Here is an 8,360-nt window from a genome sequence, read left to right as displayed (position 1 = left end):
CCCAGATGGATACCCCGCGCATTTTTTCTAGCACCACTGGGATACATGTGGGGATGATGTGACCAAGGCGGTTCTGAGGATAGTGGAGGGCACGGAGTCGGCGGAAAGCATAAACGACACTATATTGGTACTTATACCAAAGGTTAAAAATCCAACTCTACTAACTCAGTTCCGGCCAATCAGCATGTGTAACGTGTTTTACAAGATTGCTTCGAAGGTGATTTCTAATAGGCTGAAGTTAGTTTTACTGGATATAATCTTAGAGGAGCAATCAGCATTTGTCCCAGGCAGATTGATCACAGACAACATCATTACAGCATACGAGTGCTTGCACTTCATGAAGAGAAACAAAGCAAAGAAAAATCAATCATGTGCACTCAAACTTGATATGATGAAGGCCTATGACCGGGTGGAGTGGCCTTATTTAAAAGCAATAATGATTAAGCTTGGTTTCACTGATCGATGAGTTGATATTGTTATGAGCTTGGTCACAACAGTCAAATTTTCAGTCCTTTTCAATGGTAAGAAGCTCCAACAGTTTTCTCCATCACGAGGTATCAGACAAGGGGACCCTATTTCCCCATACTTGTTCTTGCTGGCAGCAAAGGTCCTTTCGTGCCTGATAAAATCAAAAAGTGAGTCATCCAACATGCATGGACTACAGGTAGCTCCTACGGCGCCACCGGTAAGCCATCTTCTTTTTGCTGATGACAGCCTGCTGTTCTTCAAGGCTAATGGTATGGGAGCAACGGAGGTGTTGAGGGAAATATTCCCTAGAGGCAATAATAAAGTTATTATTTATTTCCTTATAATCATGATAAATGTTTATTATTCATGCTAGAATTGTATTAACCGGAAACATAATACATGTGTGAATACATAGACAAACAAAGTGTCACTAGTATGCCTCTACTTGACTAGCTCGTTAATCAAAGATGGTTATGTTTCCTAACCATGAACAATGAGTTGTTATTTGATTAACGGGATCACATCATTAAGAGAATGATCTGATTGACATGACCCATTCCATTAGCTTAGCACCCGATCGTTTAGTATGTTGCTATTGCTTTCTTCATGACTTATGCATGTTCCTATAACTATGAGATTATGCAACTCCCGTTTACCGGAGGAACACTTTGGGTACTACCAAACGTCACAACGTAACTGGGTGATTATAAAGGAGTACTACAGGTGTCTCCAAAGGTACATGTTGGGTTGGCGTATTTCGAGATTAGGTTTTGTCACTCCGATTGTCGGAGAGGTATCTCTGGGCCCTCTCGGTAATGCACATCACATAAGCCTTGCAAGCATTGCAACTAATGAGTTAGTTGCGAGATGATGTATTACAGAACGAGTAAAGAGACTTGCCGGTAACGAGATTAAACTAGGTATTGGATACCGACGATCGAATCTCGGGCAAGTAACATACCGATGACAAAGGGAACAACATACGTTGTTATGCGGTCTGACCAATAAAGATCTTCGTAGAATATGTAGGAGCCAATATGGGCATCCAGGTCCCGCTATTGGTTATTGACCAGAGACGTGTCTCGGTCATGTCTACATTGTTCTCGAACCCGTAGGGTCCGCACGCTTAAGGTTACGATGACAGTTATATTATGAGTTTATGCATTTTGATATACCGAAGGTTGTTCGGAGTCCCGGATGTGATCACGGACATGACGAGGAGTCTCGAAATGGTCGAGACGTAAAGATTGATATATTGGAAGCCTATGTTTGGATATCAAAAGTGTTCCGGGTGAAATCGAGATTTTACCGGAGTACCGGGAAGGTTACCGGAACCCCCCGGGAGCTAAATGGGCCATGATGGGCCTTAGTGGAAAAGAGAAGAGGCAGCCCTACATGGGCTGCGCGCCTCCCCCTTCCCCTAGTCCTATTAGGACTAGGAGAGGTGGCCGGCCCCCTCTCTCTCTTTTCCCCCTCCGTGAATCCTATTCCAACTAGGATTGGGGGGGGGGGGAATCCTACTCCCAGAGGGAGTAGGACTCTCCTGGCGCGCCACACCTTGGCCGGCCAGCCTCCCCCCTCTAGTCCTTTATATACTGAGGCAGAGGCACCCAAGAACACACAAGTTGATCCACGTGATCTATTCCTTAGCCGTGTGCGGTGCCCCCAGCCACCATATTCCTCGATAATACTGTAGTGGAGTTTAGGCGAAGCCCTGCTGCTGTAGTACATCAAGATCATCACCACACCGTCGTGCTGACGGAACTCTTCCCCGACACTTTGCTGGATCGGAGTCCGGGGATCGTCATCGAGCTGAACGTGTGCTCGAACTCGGAGGTGCCGTAGTTTCGGTGCTTGATCGGTTGGATCGTGAAGACGTACGACTACTTCCTCTATGTTGTGTCAACGCTTCTGCAGTCGGTCTTCGTGGGTACGTAGACAGCACTCTCCCCTCCCGTTGCTATGCATCACCATGATCTTGCGTGTGCGTAGGAAATTTTTTGAAATTACTACGAAACCCAACAGTGGTATCAGAGCCTAGGTTATTTATGTTGATGTTATATGCACGAGTAGAACACAAGTGAGTTGTGGGCGATATAAGTCATACTTCCTACCAGCATGTCATACTTTGGTTCGGCGGCATTGTTGGACGAGACGACCCGGACCAACATTATGCGCACGCTTACGCGAGACTGGTTTCCCCGACATGCTTTGCACAAAGGTGGCTTGCGGGCGACTGTCTCTCCAACTTTAGTTGAACCAAGTATGGCTACGCCCGGTCCTTGCGAAGGTTAAAACGGAGTCTATTTGACAAACTATCGTTGTGGTTTTGATGCGTAGGTTAGATTGATTCTTGCTTAAGCCCGTAGCAGCCACGTAAAACTTGCAACAACAAAGTAGAGGACGTCTAACTTGTTTTTGCAGGGCATGTTGTGATGTGATATGGTCAAGACATGATGCTGAATTTTATTGTATGAGATGATCATGTTTTGTAACCGAGTTATCGGCAACTGGCAGGAGCCTTATGGTTGTCGTTTTATTGTATGCAATGCAATCACGATGTAATGCTTTACTTTATTACTAAGCGGTAGTGATAGTCGTGGAAGCATAAGATTGGCGAGACGACAACGATGCTACGATGGAGATCAAGGTGTCGCGCCGGTGACGATGGTGATCACGACGGTGCTTCGAAGATGGAGATCACAAGCACAAGATGATGATGTCCATATCATATCACTTATATTGATTGCATGTGACGTTTATCTTTTATGCATCTTATCTTGCTTTGATTGACGGTGGCATTATAAGATGATCTCTCACTAAATTATCAAGAAGTGTTCTCCCTGAGTATGCACCGTTGCCAAAGTTCGTCGTGCCCAGACACCACGTGATGATCGGGTGTGATAAGCTCTACGTCCATCTACAACGGGTGCAAGCCAGTTTTTGCACACGCAGAATACTCAGGTTAAACTTGACGAGCCTAGCATATGCAGATATGGCCTCGGAACACGGAGACCGAAAGGTCGAGCGTGAATCATATAGTAGATATGATCAACATAACGATGTTCACCATTGAAAACTACTCCATCTCACGTGATGATCGGTTAGGTTTAGTTGATTTGGATCACGTGATCACTTAGAAGATTAGAGGGATGTCTATCTAAGTGGGAGTTCTTAAGTAATATGATTAATTGAACTTAAATTTATCATGAAATTAGTCCCTGATAGTATCTTGCTTGTTTATGTTGATTGTAGATAGATGGCTCGTGCTGTTGTTCCGTTGAATTTTAATGCGTTCCTTGAGAAAGCAAAGTTGAAAGATGATGGTAGCAATTACACGGACTGGGTCCGTAACTTGAGGATTATCCTCATTGCTGCACAGAAGAATTACGTCCTGGAAGCACCGCTGGGTGCCAGGCCTGCTGCTGGAGCAACACCAGATGTTATGAACGTCTGGCAGAGCAAAGCTGATGACTACTCGATAGTTCAGTGTGCCATGCTTTATGGCTTAGAATCGGGACTTCAACGACGTTTTGAACGTCATGGAGCATATGAGATGTTTCAGAAGTTGAAGTTAATATTTCAAGCAAATGCCCGGATTGAGAGATATGAAGTCTCCAATAAGTTCTATAGCTGCAAGATGGAGGAGAACAGTTCTGTCAGTGAGCATATACTCAAAATGTCTGGGTATAATAATCACTTGATTCAATTGGGAGTTAATCTTCCAGATGATTGCGTCATTGACAGAATTCTCCAATCACTGCCACCAAGCTACAAGAGCTTTGTGATGAACTATAATATGCAAGGGATGAACAAGACTATTCCCGAGCTCTTCGCAATGCTGAAAGCTGCGGAGGTAGAAATCAAGAAGGAGCATCAAGTGTTGATGGTCAACAAGACCACTAGTTTCAAGAAAAAGGGCAAAGGGAAGAAGAAGGGGAACTTCAAGAAGAACAGCAAACAAGTTGTTGCTCAGGAGAAGAAACCCAAGTCTGGACCTAAGCCTGAAACTGAGTGCTTCTACTGCAAGCAGACTGGTCACTGGAAGCGGAACTGCCCCAAGTATTTGGCGGATAAGAAGGATGGCAAGGTGAACAAAGGTATATGTGATATACATGTTATTGATGTGTACCTTACTAGAGCTCGCAGTAGCACCTGGGTATTTGATACTGGTTCTGTTGCTAATATTTGCAACTCGAAACAGGGACTACGGAATAAGCGGGCACTAGCAAAGGACGAGGTGACGATGCGCGTGGGAAACGGTTCCAAAGTCGATGTGATCGCGGTCGGCACGCTACCTCTACATCTACCTTCGGGATTAATATTAGACCTAAATAATTGTTATTTGGTGCCAGCGTTGAGCATGAACATTATATCTGGATCTTGTTTGATGCGAGACGGTTATTCATTTAAATCAGAGAATAATGGTTGTTCTATTTATATGAGTAATATCTTTTATGGTCATGCACCTTTGAAAAGTGGTCTATTTTTGATGAATCTCGATAGTAGTGATACACATATTCATAATGTTGAAGCCAAAAGATGCAGAGTTAATAATGAAAGTGCAACTTATTTGTGGCACTGTCGTTTAGGTCATATCGGTGTAAAGCGCATGAAGAAACTCCATACTGATGGACTTTTGGAACCACTTGATTATGAATCACTTGGTACTTGCGAACCGTGCCTCATGGGCAAGATGACAAAAACACCGTTCTCCGGGACTATGGAGAGAGCAACAGATTTGTTGGAGATCATACATACAGATGTATGTGGTCCGATGAATATTGAGGCTCGTGGCGGATATCGTTATTTTCTCACCTTCACAGATGACTTAAGCAGATATGGGTATATCTACTTAATGAAACACAAGTCTGAAACATTCAAAAAGTTCAAAGAATTTCAGAGTGAAGTTGAAAATCATCGTAACAAGAAAATAAAGTTTCTACGATCTGATCGTGGAGGAGAATATTTGAGTTACGAGTTTGGTGTACATTTGAAAAATTGTGGAATAGTTTTACAACTCACGCCACCCGGAACACCACAGCGTAATGGTGTGTCCGAACGTCGTAATCGTACTTTACTAGATATGGAGCGATCTATGATGTCTCTTACTGATTTACCGCTATCGTTTTGGGGATACGCTCTAGAGGCGGCCGCATGCACGTTAAATAGGGCACCATCAAAATCCATTGAGACGACGCCTTATGAACTGTGGTTTGGCAAGAAACCAAAGTTGTCGTTTCTTAAAGTTTGGGGCTGCGATGCTTATGTGAAAAAGCTTCAACCTGATAAGCTCGAACCCAAATCGGAGAAATGTGTCTTCATAGGATACCCAAAGGAGACTGTTGGGTACACCTTCTATCACAGATCCGAAGGCAAGACATTCGTTGCTAAGAATGGATCCTTTCTAGAGAAGGAGTTTCTCTCGAAAGAAGTGAGTGGGAGGAAAGTAGAACTTGACGAGGTAACTGTACCTGCTCCTTTATTGGAAAGTAGTACATCACAGAAAATTGTTTCTGCGACACCTACACCAATAAGTGAGGAAGCTAATGATGATAGTCATGAAACTTCAGATCAAGATACTACTGAACCTCGTAGATCAACCAGAGTAAGATCCGCGCCAGAGTGGTACGGTAATCCTGTTCTGGAAATCATGCTACTAGATCATGATGAACCTACGAACTATGAAGAAGCGATGGTGAGCCCAGATTCCGCAAAGTGGCTTGAAGCCATGAAATCTGAGATGGGATCCATGTATGAGAACAAAGTATGGACTTTGGTTGACTTGCCCGATGATCGGCAAGCAATTGAGAATAAATGGATCTTTAAGAAGAAGACTGACGCTGATGGTAATGTTACTGTCTACAAAGCTCGACTTGTCGCGAAAGGTTTTCGGCAAGTTCAAGGGATTGACTACGATGAGACCTTCTCACCCGTAGCGATGCTTAAGTCCGTCCGAATCATGTTAGCAATTGCCGCATTTTATGATTATGAAATTTGGCAAATGGATGTCAAAACTGCATTCCTGAATGGATTTCTGGAAGAAGAGTTGTATATGATGCAACCAGAAGGTTTTGTCGATCCAAAAGGAGCTAACAAAGTGTGCAAGCTCCAGCGATCCATTTATGGACTGGTGCAAGCCTCTCGGAGTTGGAATAAACGCTTTGATAGTGTGATCAAAGCATTTGGTTTTATACAGACTTTCGGAGAAGCCTGTATTTACAAGAAAGTGAGTGGGAGCTCTGTAGCATTTCTAATATTATATGTGGATGACATATTACTAATTGGAAATGATATAGAATTTCTGGATAGCATAAAGGGATACTTGAATAAGAGTTTTTTCAATGAAAGACCTCGGTGAACCTGCTTACATATTAGGCATAAAGATCTATAGAGATAGATCAAAACGCTTAATTGGACTTTCACAAACAACATACCTTGACAAAATTTTGAAGAAGTTCAAAATGGATCAAGCAAAGAAAGGATTCTTGCCTGTGTTACAAGGTGTGAAATTGAGTAAGACTCAATGCCCGACCACTGCAGAAGATAGAGAGAATATGAAAGATGTTCCCTATGCATCAGCCATAGGATCTATCATGTATGCAATGCTGTGTACCAGACCCGATGTGTGCCTTGCTATAAGTCTAGCAGGGAGGTACCAAAGTAATCCAGGAGTGGATCACTGGACAGCGGTCAAGAACATCCTGAAATACCTGAAAAGGACTAAGGATATGTTTCTCGTATATGGAGGTGACAAAGAGCTCATCATAAAAGGTTACGTTGATGCAAGCTTTGACACTGATCCGGACGATTCTAAATCGCAAACCGGATACATGTTTACATTAAACGGTGGAGCTGTCAGTTGGTGCAGTTCTAAACAAAGCGTCGTAGCGGGATCTACATGTGAAGCGGAGTACATAGCTGCTTCGGAAGCAGCGAACGAAGGAGTCTGGATGAAGGAGTTCATATCCGATCTAGGTGTCATACCTAGTGCATCGGGTCCAATGAAAATCCTTTGTGACAATACTGGTGCAATTGCCTTGGCAAAGGAATCCAGATTTCACAAGAGAACCAAGCACATCAAGAGACGCTTCAATTCCATCCGGGATCTAGTCCAGGTGGGAGACATAGAGATTTGCAAGATACATACGGATCTGAATGTTGCAGACCCATTGACTAAGCCTCTTCCACGAGCAAAACATGATCAGCACCAAGGCTCCATGGGTGTTAGAATCATTACGGTGTAATCTAGATTATTGACTCTAGTGCAAGTGGGAGACTGAAGGAAATATGCCCTAGAGGCAATAATAAAGTTATTATTTATTTCCTTATAATCATGATAAATGTTTATTATTCATGCTAGAATTGTATTAACCGGAAACATAATACATGTGTGAATACATAGACAAACAAAGTGTCACTAGTATGCCTCTACTTGACTAGCTCGTTAATCAAAGATGGTTATGTTTCCTAACCATGAACAATGAGTTGTTATTTGATTAACGGGATCACATCATTAAGAGAATGATCTAATTGACATGACCCATTCCATTAGCTTAGCACCCGATCGTTTAGTATGTTGCTATTGCTTTCTTCATGACTTATACATGTTCCTATAACTATGAGATTATGCAACTCCCGTTTACCGGAGGAACACTTTGGGTACTACCAAACGTCACAACGTAACTGGGTGATTATAAAGGAGTACTACAGGTGTCTCCAAAGGTACATGTTGGGTTGGCGTATTTCGAGATTAGGTTTTGTCACTCTGATTGTCGGAGAGGTATCTCTGGGCCCTCTCGGTAATGCACATCACATAAGCCTTGCAAGCATTGCAACTAATGAGTTAGTTGCGAGATGATGTATTACAGAACGAGTAAAGAGACTTGCCG

The sequence above is a fragment of the Triticum aestivum genome, chromosome 7A, assembly GCF_018294505.1.
Source record: "Triticum aestivum cultivar Chinese Spring chromosome 7A, IWGSC CS RefSeq v2.1, whole genome shotgun sequence".
In the NCBI taxonomy this organism is placed as follows: domain Eukaryota; kingdom Viridiplantae; phylum Streptophyta; class Magnoliopsida; order Poales; family Poaceae; genus Triticum; species Triticum aestivum.
Note: the sequence above shows the minus strand (reverse complement) of the source record.